At 35.7% G+C, this 12,452-nt stretch overlaps 2 protein-coding genes across 4 annotated transcripts in view; both read right to left on the bottom strand.

Annotated features, from left to right (window-relative positions):
- Positions 1–127, bottom strand: part of LOC142338375 (uncharacterized protein C7orf57-like) — a 13,289-nt gene extending 13,162 nt beyond the window's left edge. For all 3 annotated transcript variants that reach the window (XM_075388100.1, XM_075388101.1, XM_075388099.1), the window contains exon 1: positions 5–127. The gene's annotated coding sequence lies outside the window, so the exon portion shown is untranslated. The remainder of the gene's footprint in view (positions 1–4) is intronic.
- LOC142337601 (cilia- and flagella-associated protein 298-A-like) overlaps positions 1–12,452 on the bottom strand; it is a 364,848-nt gene that overhangs the window by 163,264 nt on the left and 189,132 nt on the right. The window lies entirely within an intron of this gene.

Raw genomic sequence — 12,452 nt, 5'->3', positions numbered from 1 at the left:
TGATGTTGCTTTGATGGTGTCTCAATACAACAAATGCACAATAAATATTATATTTAATCAATGAAAACCGTTTTTGTATTCAAGCCCACTAAGCGGCTGCACGTGCTTTAAATCTATGAAAACGCGTTTGTTTAATACGTTATTATTCGCATGTAACATATGTACTGTGTGGAGTATTGTGTATGTTATGTTTTGAAGAGATTAGAATATTGAGTGGCTTGAAAGATAATATAGTCCTAGATATGGTTAGATCAAAAAAACGTTCCAAATTTTTTAAAGACCGTTAAAGTACAGTAAATTGTTATTTCATTATGACTGGGGAAAAAAAACTAATGTAGGCCTGCAAAGTCTTGCAAAGAAATGGGGTCTTCCCATTACAGCCCCCCCCCCATGAAATTATAGCCCCATTATGATATATTTACCGTGACTGGGGGGGGGGGGGGGGGGGTGGGGCTATAGGTCATCTGACTACTAATCTAGGGGAGAGGGGCTATAATGGGACAGACCAAAGAAAATGCCCCACAAAGTTAAAAATAAAACCTGATAGATCTAGACTCGTGGCATTCATATCCAACCAAATAGTTCGATGTGTTTCAGTAAAACAATTATTAAGACATAAAGAAACGATTTTGCCGTCCCTTGGGTCTTGGGGGGTGCTCATTTTTGAATCAAACAAGTGTGTGTATGTGTGTTTGTGTGTGTGTGTGAGAGAAAGAGAGAGAGAGAGAGAGAGAGAGAGAGAGAGAGAGAGAGAGAGAGAGAGAGAGAGAGAGAGAGAGAGAGAGAGAGATTTATTATCAAAAATAAACCAAATGACAAAAATTACTATCATTAGGTTTCAAGATCAGAACCCCGTCATGGTCAGAAACCGTTAAATGACCATCAAAAACATATCATATGACAAAAATTATAAGCATTAGATTTCAAGATGAGAAACCGTCAAGTTATCTTTGCATATACAAAAAATAAGATAAGCTCGGAGAAGACGTTTTACGGATCAAATTGGATCAATCAACACTGCTCCTCAGATTCCTACAGTTGGATATAAAAATTTGAAAAAAAAATTTATTGTGACAGTTATTAGGAGAAATTATCAGCCTGTTTGATGGAATCTTCAATTCCTGTCCAAAATCTTCACCCCTCTTTATGGTTGAACAACAATTTGAAGCATTATGTGATGTCTGCTTAATTCATTAACAATCACAAAAGGTGAATCCAAGGTAACACTTAGGACAAGATAGTTTTTGGTAACTCAATAGACAATAGAATGTAGTTTTACTGACAATGATAACTGAACACATTGATAAAAAATTTATTAGAACCACATGGCTTTCGATGGAAAAAGATTAATTGAATGGGCACCTCTAAATCTCAGTGGGTTCGTTTTAATTTTCGTTTACTCTTTGGTACTTCAAGCAATAATTTCCTAGATTTTCTTGTCGCATTGTTTGACCGAGATTCAAAAGTAACTATTTCGTTGAGTTAATAGCCTCTGCCTTTTATTTACTGATTTAAATACAAATTACAGAATATCGTAAACATGCAGTTTTTGCGCAGTTAGGACATTAAGTTTCTAAAAAAGATGAGGTGCACTTTTTGTGTGTTTCCGAGAAAAAACGGAGTCGGTTATAATTTTTCTGCAATAAAACCTGCGATTCAAGGGCGTTAAAATTGACAGATCCGTTTAAAATGACACACCAGATAATATTTGATGAATAAAACTGGGTTGAAACACTTTTTAAATATATTACTTTGATTTCACTACTATTCCGCACTAAATTGACGATTTTTCTGCGCCTAATCAAATTAATTCGTGTTTTCTAGTTTATTAAAAATATACTCCAAGTCACCTGCAGTGTTCTGATTCAAGTATATTATGAGTACAGTATAAGGAGAAAAATTTGAACTTAGAGGCAATCTTATCTATTATAACTGTCGTTTAACAGTTTTCATAGAACTAGCGGACAGCTTGTTGGCATTGAGCGATATCTCTACGTTGACTAAAAATGTTTGTATTGATTCAAAATTACTGCTGTCTACAATTAATTTGATTACTGCGAAGAAAAAAATTCTGCAGACATTGCAACTGTCTGGAATGTCATTTGTGAAAATGAAAAAAAAAACAGAGAATTGAAGAATCGAGTCATGCAGAACACCATTAGCTAGCTTCAAGCAGCTGAAGTTTCAAATATTGAGCAAAGCATTTTTGATGTTTTTCTGACAAAATTATACCTGATCAAAGCTACGCAAACAACTCTTATGACATACAGTTAAAGTTTCTGTAACTTGTTCTTATGGTGAATCGTATCAAAATTTTTTCCATCAATGAGACATGTCTCTTTTGAGTTGTGTCCGTTAGTTTAGCAATGGCATCCATTCAATTGTGCGAAGCTTTTTTAAAAACAAAGTTTGATAGGATGGATGAAATCGAACCTTTAAAAGTACGCAAAAATACGATTATACTTAACGGGTTCATAAATTTTAGTTCAATAAATGTGTAGCAAAATTGGACTGTAGTTGTTTGTTTTGTCTTCCCCCTTCCTTACGGAATGAAACAGTTTTTATTTGTTTTGAAATCAAGAAACATTGGCTTTTTTGGCAGACTTGTTTATAAGATGCACAAGGTTCTTGCAAGCTAAGGAGCCTGTTTTTAAAATGAAATTGTACTCACATCATCAATTTCTGAATACGTTCTTTATTTCAGATTCATGATTATATGAAAGCTTGTATTTAAATCTGTTTCATATAGCGACATATTCTGCTAGTTATTAACTGAGGATCAACGAACACCTCCTTCGATACCTCTTAATTCAGTTTTTGACCAAAAACTATCAAAAAAGGTACCCTTCATTTGCATTTTCAAGTTTGTTATCAACTTCTCTGCCATCTTTAAGCAGAAAAGGGATGCTATGGTCTTTAGAAGTAACAGCATTAGGTTCAACTAAAAATCTTTAAATTTGTTATCAAAATCCGATGCTTTTTGAGAACTGATGTTCAAAAACAAATTTTGTTTATCGGCGTAATTATTTTCTTCATTTTAGTGTAGTGCACAATTTTGCTCTAAGTTTTTGTTGTTTTCTCTGTCAGCTTTACACTAGTCTTCTGTTTGACTTCTTCAGCAAATCTATTTTTCAAAGTTTCGTCAAACCATTTAAGGTTTTCCGTTGGTGAAAACCTTTCCGTTGTGCTTGTCCGGTATGGTGTAAACAATACGTTTACTTCTTCAAAAGTTTTTTCAGACTCTGAATTGAACTTTTATAATTTTGCTATTCCTGCATCTTATAATAGAGTTGTAGCCTATTCCTTGTATCTTTTAAATGAAAAAGACTGTTCATACCACATTTCATGGAAAATGTTGTTATGAAAGCTAGTTTCTGGTTAAGATTTTTTACTACCCTTCGGAGATTGGGTTATGATGAAAAAGGGTTGTTACAATTATGATATTCTTTTACAAACTTCAATTCAATTCAATGAAAATTCATCAATGTTTTTCAAAGTTTTTCAATTCATCAATATTTTAATTTAATGTAGATCCAAATCACTCAAAATATTTTCACTGAGGCAAATTCGCTCAAGCGAACCTAGTTGAAATCAGTTCGATTTGGTTGTAGATCGGTAAGACAAAATCATCAGACTAATATCCAGCAGAATGATGTTGAACTCTTTTGTTTGTTCACAATTTTCAGATATGTTTTTCCAAGGTTTTATTTAGGTCTGGAAGTTTCCAATGTTTTATATAGGACCCCATTCTGTGGTATTAGAAACTACTAACTTATCACAATTCGAGTCTCCAAATTTCAAGTTAACCAAAACTCTTTCAATAAAACTGAATTTAAGCTTTTCAATTAGTTTCATTTTGCGAGCTATTTGATTCTTAGTACTTCCACCTCTACCGCTCACTGATTTTTAGAAGAAAGTACTATATTTTTTTGCTTTGATTAGATTCAAATTAAAATGTTCTGTCGGAGAAGGATTCTGTTAATCGCATGACAGAAAAAGGAGACATAAAAAAGATATTAGTGATGTCATGATGTCTTCAATGGATCTGAAATATAAATGTAAAACTTTGCATTACATTACTGCAGACCTGTTAGCTATTTTATGTATACTGTTTGGTAGACTCTCAGTACCCGAATCTTTACTGCACACCCACTCGCAACTGCTGCTCATCAAAGCTAGCAAGAAATGTCCATTTGCCATTTGGCGTATCACTAACAAGACCACAAACAAAAATCATCAATTGCTCGTTATAGGTTCTTCTGTGTTCAGTCGAGTGCATTATTTGAGTTTTTCATCATTGTCACACATACGCCTCAGATTAGGCTTTTTGGTTGGTAAAGGTGTCCTTGGTGCCAGATTTGATTCTTTTTTCTAAATTTGGAGCTGTTTTGCAATAATTTTTACTGCTTTTCATCCAACAATCTGCTTTATCGTATAGCTGTTCTTGCTTTTGTTGGATGTTTTTCAAAATTTTAAACACGAGACGCGCTCGTAGTGGCAAGCTGCAATTGGACAAAATGTTGACTTGATTTTAGCTCTTGGTATTGTGTCATCTCATCAGACATTATCTGAAGAAAATGCGCCCATCTCATAGTAGTCTTTTTTAAATGCCTTGCTTGAGCATCTCTTTTCAATCGTTTGATCGCAGTTTCCCAATTGTTCTATTAAGGAAACTGTTTTTCCATATTTTGAAAAATCCTTATATTTGAAAAAAAATTCTTATTGGAGATTCTTTGCTTATTTTCAAAATACACAAAAATTGAAATTAATGCTGGTGAAGTTAATCTTCTACCCAGCGGATGGAACATTTTTAGATTACGTTGTTTTGTGTACTTTTTTTGGATTGAGCTAGAGACAAAGGAAAATTGGGCCCATTTGGACAGAAAGGCAGATTACAAAATTTGAAAATAATCTCTCAATTGATGTCTCTCAACTTAATAACTACAATCTACCAATTTACTCCAGTGCCATCTCGGAATCTGATTTCCTCAATCAAAAATTTATTTCAAAATTTCTTTAGTCGGTTCAACAAGGCCCTAACTTTCATAAAAGTTTTTTGATTAAAACTCCCATTTCCCGTTGACTCATCTCTACTTATTCGAATTGTAACAACAGATAGGCTAACATTTTTTAATGATTAAAAGCCAGAAAAATAAAAGCTTTGAAAAACGGCTGAATTTAATGGTTAATATGACGGTACTATGTTTTTCACACTGTGCATGCCAGAAAAAAAGAATCGAGAGCCATTTATGGAGATACAAATAAAGCCGTGGATTTAACTACTATTGTGAAGACTTTCTTTTCGAATTGGTTTTTATCATGGTTTCAGAATGATGCGCAAACAAATTTCCCATTTTCTGTTTTCATGCTTAGATTGTCAGATTGAAGATAGAAAAAGCAGGACAAAGTGTAGAATCTGAGTGGTGGCCTAATTATCCATAGTTTTGAAATTGGAACATCAAATAGCTTTTCGCGCCCTTTTCTTTGAACCGAAGAGTTTAATTATTTAACTACCATTACCAACAATTATCACTATTTAGTTTACCATTACCAACAACACCAATCAATAAAAACATTTTTTCCAGTAGAATAAAATATTTTAGTGACAAGTAGAAATGTCGGATGTCAATATTCGTCACAATGAATTTTTTTCGGATGCAAAAATTTGAAATTGATCAGATCTGAACAATAAGCTTTACTTCGACAATTACTTAATTTCTAATTGGTTTCTGATATCATGTCATCCCCAATGGTTGGATCTGTTGTGCCAAATTCTTTCAAGTCAGTTTTCTTGCTTAAGTGCCCATTTTAAATGCCTGATGGTACTTGGTCAATTGCTTTCCAATTCCATCTGTCCTACCTTAGACTCTAATTTGACAATTTGTGCATTTTTGGCAAAATTTTCTTCGATTACAGTTTTCAAATTTTTTTGCTGGCTCTTCGAGACTCTCACTCTCATGGATTTTTTGTTAAAAATCAGGTCTCCCATGTTTGTGGACTCATCTCTGTTTAATAGGTTTGTCACACAACTAAGCTTTAATCATCCTTTTGTGATTCAAAACACAACAAGACTGCTGAAGAAATTTGTTAGCCTGAGTAGCAATTTTTACACCAAAGCCATTGATAGTAATAATAGTCTAAATGGTTTGCTTCTACAATAACATTACGGCGGAGCTCCCTAAATGAACCCGCTCTAGAATTTAGAAACATAAAATAAGATCCCTTCAATGAGATAAAAAAAAAAGCCATGGATTACAATAAAATGATCAAAATTTTTTAAGCAAAAGCTGGTTTAGTCATTCTTTATTATAACTCTGGCCAAAATATTCCAGCTTTTGTAATATTTACATTGAGCACACAAAAACTAGGACAATTTGCAGAGTTCGATGTTATCCAAGAAAAAAATTGAAGAACAAATAACTATTTGATGCTTCTTTTTAACCGCATGTTTGATTACCATTGACAGCATCGCCGATGAAAAAAAAGTCTCATTTTCCTCAAAAACGATTTTTATATAAAATTTGGCTGTGGCCGATGTCAAACTAAACACACCGTAAATTTTTTGTTCATTTTTGACTGAAATTTTGAAATATTTCAAGCAAGAAAAATAGGCTGATAATTGAGAAAAAATATTGATTTGTGTTTAGTTTGTAATATTGTGTGATCTCATGTGACTGGCTCTGAGCACGTGGCAACAATTTCTTACTTATAACTTTTCCTTGCCTTTCTTGAGCGTTCTTTTTCTACTTCTTGCCTTACTTCTTCAACCATTACAATGAAAAACTTTTTTTCGATATTTGCTTTTCTATAGTTTCGATCAAAACATAAGAATTCACCACAAATAGTGGTGGACTGAATGGCAATCATATGTCAAACAGATGGCACGCTTTAAAGTCATGAGGCTCAAAAGTAACTTCCGACACATTTTAGATTAAGTGAAAGACATAAGAGAGTTCGGTTCAATTTGAATTTGCTTTAAATCGCAAATTTGAAATAAATTGAACAATTTTTTGATTGATATCTTTCATGTTGCCTAAATTTGTTCTTCAGCTGTCCCACGCCACATTATAATTGTGATTTTTGTTTGCTTTTGGCCAAAGTTTCTTCAAATTGTAATATCAAACGTTCATAAGAATGTTCATCAAGACTCTCACTCTAATGCAACCATTTTACTAGATCCCTCATGTCTTGTTGGTTCAACTCCATTCAATCTGTTTAACAAATCAAATAGGTTGAATTCGTTATTTAGTGATTGAAAAACAAAACTGTAAAAATTTGAATAACTGCTGAAATCATTTGTTAAGCTAATGCTGCACAATTTTCTTACACAGATACCGTTGATAGTTTTAAAAGTCTAAACATTGCGCTTGCAAGTAACTATAACTAATTAAAAGCCCAAACTGAACCCGTTCTATAAAAAAATTTTGCGATCCGTTAATGATAATATAAATAAACTATAGATTCAACAGCAGTGTGAATTTTTTACATTAAAATTGGTTAAGTCTAGCTGTGTGCAAAATAATGCTCTTTTCTGTAGTAATCAAAGTGCGCTCAGAAGAAGCAGGACCAATTGCATAATTTAATTAGCGACAGTAACATGCTTGGCAAAAAAATTATACGCCAACTATTGTTTTGAAACCAACCACCCAAAATGTTTTGGAACCAACCACTACTTTTAGAACATCGTTTCTGCTGTTGATTCTATAGCAAAGCCAACTTATCGAACTAGAGAAAGTGCAAGCAAGTTTATCAGGGAAACTAAGGTAACCCTTGCTCCAACCGAGAACCACTGTTTTCAAAGCTTCTATTCCCATAGATGCACTTCTTTAGCTCCTTCATACAACAACCGTATAGTTTACTTTCCCGATTGACATCCATTAACAGTTTCAGTAACTCAATATTATTCAGTTCCATGAAAATCTTTGGGTACCACAAAACTGTTTTGGTGTAAACACGTTTTAATTTAACCGCGCGTCCAGTTAAACTACACAAAGCTTCCTTCACAGACAGGACTTCCTAATATTATTGGGGCCAGTAATCTTCCATTTGAATTGTTAGAATTGTCAAAAATTTCTTCTGGTAAGCTGTTTATGAAGTCAAATGCCGTCATTGACGTCCAATGCTGCGCCACGAAGCAACTTATTTGGTCAACTGTTCTGCAAGAGAAAATTCTCGCTCAACAGTTTTTTGTTTTCAATAATATTTAGGTCTTTGTTTCAACGGCCTCCCCAACGAAGTTTACAATGTCAGCGTCTCATTAAATAGTGATCGAGGAAAATTGCCGAGGGGTTTGTCTAGCAGGAGGCGGTTTGGCGTTAATTGAAAGTCATCTTTGTTGTTGCTTCCCAGGAGGGTGGGTGGAGAAAATTTGAGAGGATACTTGACTTTGCTGAACTTTTTGGAGAGAACTTTGGCCTCAGTTTTGCTTAGCGTTTTGTCAAGAAAACAGCTTTCTTACCCACTGACTGATTGTCCCCCGCACCACACGAGAGTATGGAGCAGATGAAGAGCTAAGTTTCAGCTCAGCTGAGTCATTGTCTGACAGACAAGAACAAACGTGGCACCTCGCGTCGAGCGACAAGGATTCGGTTTTGTGTCACATATCTGTCTGTGCTGAGATCATATGCAATTGCCAGGCAGTAAGTGAATAGGCAGTTTGACGTCTTCTCTTCAGCGTCTAGGTCTTACTTGCAGTGAACGACGGCAATCAGTGCATTGTGGTGCTCGCAACATCGGCGGAGATTGCCAGCAATTTTAATTCCTGAAATCAAATTTCTGGCAGATACGCTATTATCAACTGTAGTCTCTTTGCTAATTAGTGGCAACAACCCAAGAAATTGGAAATTTTAATTAGGGGAACGCAACAATCTTTTTGTAAGTAAATATGGTGTTTCCCACGCCAATGTTCTCATAAATCTAGTGGTTTTTTCCAATTCAGAACTGAACCCCCGCATTTTTTGGAACACAGTCATGGGTTTGTTTTAGTTAGTTGCTATCAAACTCTGATGACGCCGTTGAAGACGCCGTTGATGGCTTTAGCATGAGACTTTCCTTTGAGATAACTTCCCCTAATTGTAATGATGTTTTTAATTTATAAGTGCATTTTAAGTTACAATCAAAGAGTTTTGATCAATTTATTGATGTAATATAGAGGGTGCTTCACATCTGTTTACTTTCTTAAAACCTTTAGGCAGTCAGTTTTCGTGGGTGTTTGTCTCTTCCTTGGATTCGCGGTAACTTCTCCACGTGGTTTTGGAATAGCGGAGAGAAGGCATGGCCTGAATATTATTATGTTTGATGCTGGAAAAAATAGGAGAGATGTCATCAGCAGGGTTCTGCTTACTGCTTAGGTGGTGCCTCCTGGATAATTCTGACTCAAAGATGATACGCTGTCCGAAATTTGTCAGAAACTTTATAAGTTTGAGTTTACTTTCGTTCGAGGAACAAACAGATTTGGTGTCACGCCAAAACTGTCTATACAGTAACCAAGCAAACAATTACAACCAAGTACTGCCGCTTTCATCTCAAGTGAGGACTAAGGATTTGCTTTCATGGCTCAAGACCCGCTCACTTTACGCAGGAGCCAAACATTTATGGGCAGAGTTTAAATCAAATTTGGTCACTTCCTACATGGAGAGTTTTTGTTTCACATGTTGCACTGCTGGTTAAATTGTCCAATCTTTGACAATCGAATCTACAAAATCATCAGTGTAGAAGCTCTTAATTTTTTTTATTTTCAGAGTTTTCGAAGTCTCTTGCCGTGTGTTGGAGAACAAACATCGCTGCAAGTGAAAACTATTTCCAACTTGTCCGAAGACATCTCTGGTGTATTGGATCTCCTGGATTGATTTTCTAAATGGCCAGTAAATGGAAAAAAGACTAATTTTCTATAAATTTTTGAGTCTGCAATAACATGACTTCTATGCCCGCCATAACTGCCATGTCTTCCTGTGCAAAGCGCAGTCGAAGTTTTAATAAAATATACATTGGAGATCCCTGGCCGTAGCAGGTTATTCAAAACGTACTGAGTTTTCTTGCGCTTCAGTGACAAGTTTTGTGGGTTTGCGGGACACATGCTTAGCTCATGTATGACAAAAGGTCATCATTTGGGCTTTTAAACAAGGTAGAGCTTCTATATCTTTTGAGTGTCCGGGGAATGAACGTTGAAAGTATTTCAACTTCTCAATTTCAGTGACATCTTGTTGGTTAGGGACGCTTTAGAGAAATTTGCTGCGCCAATTGTTTTGCAGGTGTATGTTTTTTGCTTTGATTCATAGAAGTGGAGGATACTCCATTCATCGTCTTTGAATTACTTTTAACATCCTTGCAATTATTGATTTTGGAGAGTTGCCGAATTTTTGCACAGCATCTGAGGTGTTATGGTTTGAACATTTAAGTTTTGATTTATAATGTATTGCAATAGCTCCCGTGGCGAAAATTAAATTTCTGGGAGCCATTTTTGACAGTTACTAGAGTTGAACTTCCTACACTTTGCATTTTCTGGTCCAACATTTGAATCCTCCGTTTATGCTGTGGGTCTCGGTGGGAGCGTTAAGTCCTTAGCTGTAATGTTTTGTTGATGAAGTTGCTTAAAAAATATAAAAGGAGGTTAATTTTGTAACGCTAGGTTTTATTAGTTTGACTTTATGGCTATATTAGCTGATTATTGTGGTCATATTAAAATGCCATGAGTTTTTTTCATCATACACGTTAGATAGTTGTTGTCAGTTGTCTGGTTGGCCATTAAAATCAGGGTTATATTTTGAGACAGTTCAGTGGCTCGGTTACTTAGTGTTGAATTATGCCAGGAAGAGATGCTGTTTTCCTGAAGACATTTTTCTTAAAACTTTGTGGTCTGTGGATTTTCTTTCTCGTCAGGCATTGAGCTCTTTCAAATAGTCTTTCTACATTCGCATTGTATGATGGCATAAAATGATGGACTAAATTGTCAAGCTGTGCCAAATTTCGAGGGCACTTTTTTGGGTGACAAATTGGGACTTTACGGTATTTTTTAGGTTCTTGAGTTTGTTGTCACCTTAAGAGGGACTGCTTATGACATATAGAAATCATTTGAGAGCTCACTAGCAATGTTTTTTGATCTTTAGAGATCACTTGGCCATTTTTTGGGGGTTAGCTGCAAAAACACTTGCCAATGTTTGGCTACATTCATTTAGTTAACTGTAGGGTCACTTAGTGACAATTGGTCACATTCACATGTCACTTTCAAGGTCGCTGGTTGACAGTATGTGAGTTTTAGAGGGGATTTGAGGGTCACTAGGTGACTCTTGGTGACTTTTGTGGGTCAGATTGAGAGATTACATTGGACACTTTGTCACATTTACTGTGTCACTGGATGACAGTTTTCATTTTTCGAGGCAACTTGTGCGGTGATTGGTTGGCAATTTTTGTGACTCTTGGATGTCGCCTTAGTAGTCACCATTTTCACATTTTATGGAGTTTTGGCGGTCAGTTGAGGGGTGACTTGGTGACAATTTCTACTTCTGGAGTCAAGGCTACAGGTGACAGTTTTTTTCTTCTGCAATTCATATCAGTGGGCACTGGGTGACAGTTTATAACCTTTGCATGTCACTTGATTGTCCACTGGCTGACAATTTAAAAGAAAATGGGATGTATAGTTGGTGATCATTTGATGACAATCTGTCACTATGGAGGTCACTTGGGATAAAAGTTGTTTATGTCACATAGATGAGCGCTGCTGACTACCTTTGGCCGCTGGCTGGGTATTGGAGTGCGGTGGGTGCTATTGGCTCTGCAGGAAGAACGCTGAACGCTGCTGGGGTGGTTTTCTGCGGACTCCGGTTGGCGGAAAAACTCAGGTTGGGTGCTCAAAAGCAGTTGATAGGCTCTATTCTACGGCAGGGTAGTTCTGCTGGCGGAACTCCTGATGCCAAATGTTTGCGTTGTTGCTGACTGTGGTTGATCAAAGTGATCTGGCTGTATAAAGAAATACGTTAGTAGGGCCCTACTGGAAGAAAAGAAGTTCTATCGAACAGTTACAAAATTGAACTTTCGTTTATTTTTCAAAGAATACACGGGACCAAATTAATATGGCTCGAACAGTTAGCCATTTCTGTAAATTGATTGAATCGATTAGATTAACGTGAATTTCATTGAATTTTTTATTCTAGCTGTTGAAGGGAGTCATGAAAAAAACAAAAACCTAAAAGGTTACTAAATCTTATTTAGTTTACAACTCGCAATGATGTTAAAATTTTTGTAAGTTCATCTGTTTTTCTTCTGCTGCTGTTGGCCCTGGTATCAACTATGGCACAAAACTGCACATTCAATCGCAGGTTACTTTGTAGATAACATTATTTGCATAGCCATAACCCAGTTCCGTCGAAGTAGTCGAAATAGTTGTGCAGAAGCCCTGCGTCTATGAGTCGAATTGATGATCCAGTGGCTATCGGCATGAAATTTTCTCTTTCAAT

This window comes from Convolutriloba macropyga, chromosome 4, assembly GCF_964194025.1.
Source record: "Convolutriloba macropyga chromosome 4, txConMacr16.3, whole genome shotgun sequence".
Taxonomy (NCBI): Eukaryota; Metazoa; Xenacoelomorpha; order Acoela; family Convolutidae; genus Convolutriloba; species Convolutriloba macropyga.
Note: the sequence above shows the minus strand (reverse complement) of the source record. Positions and strands in the feature narration are given on the sequence as shown.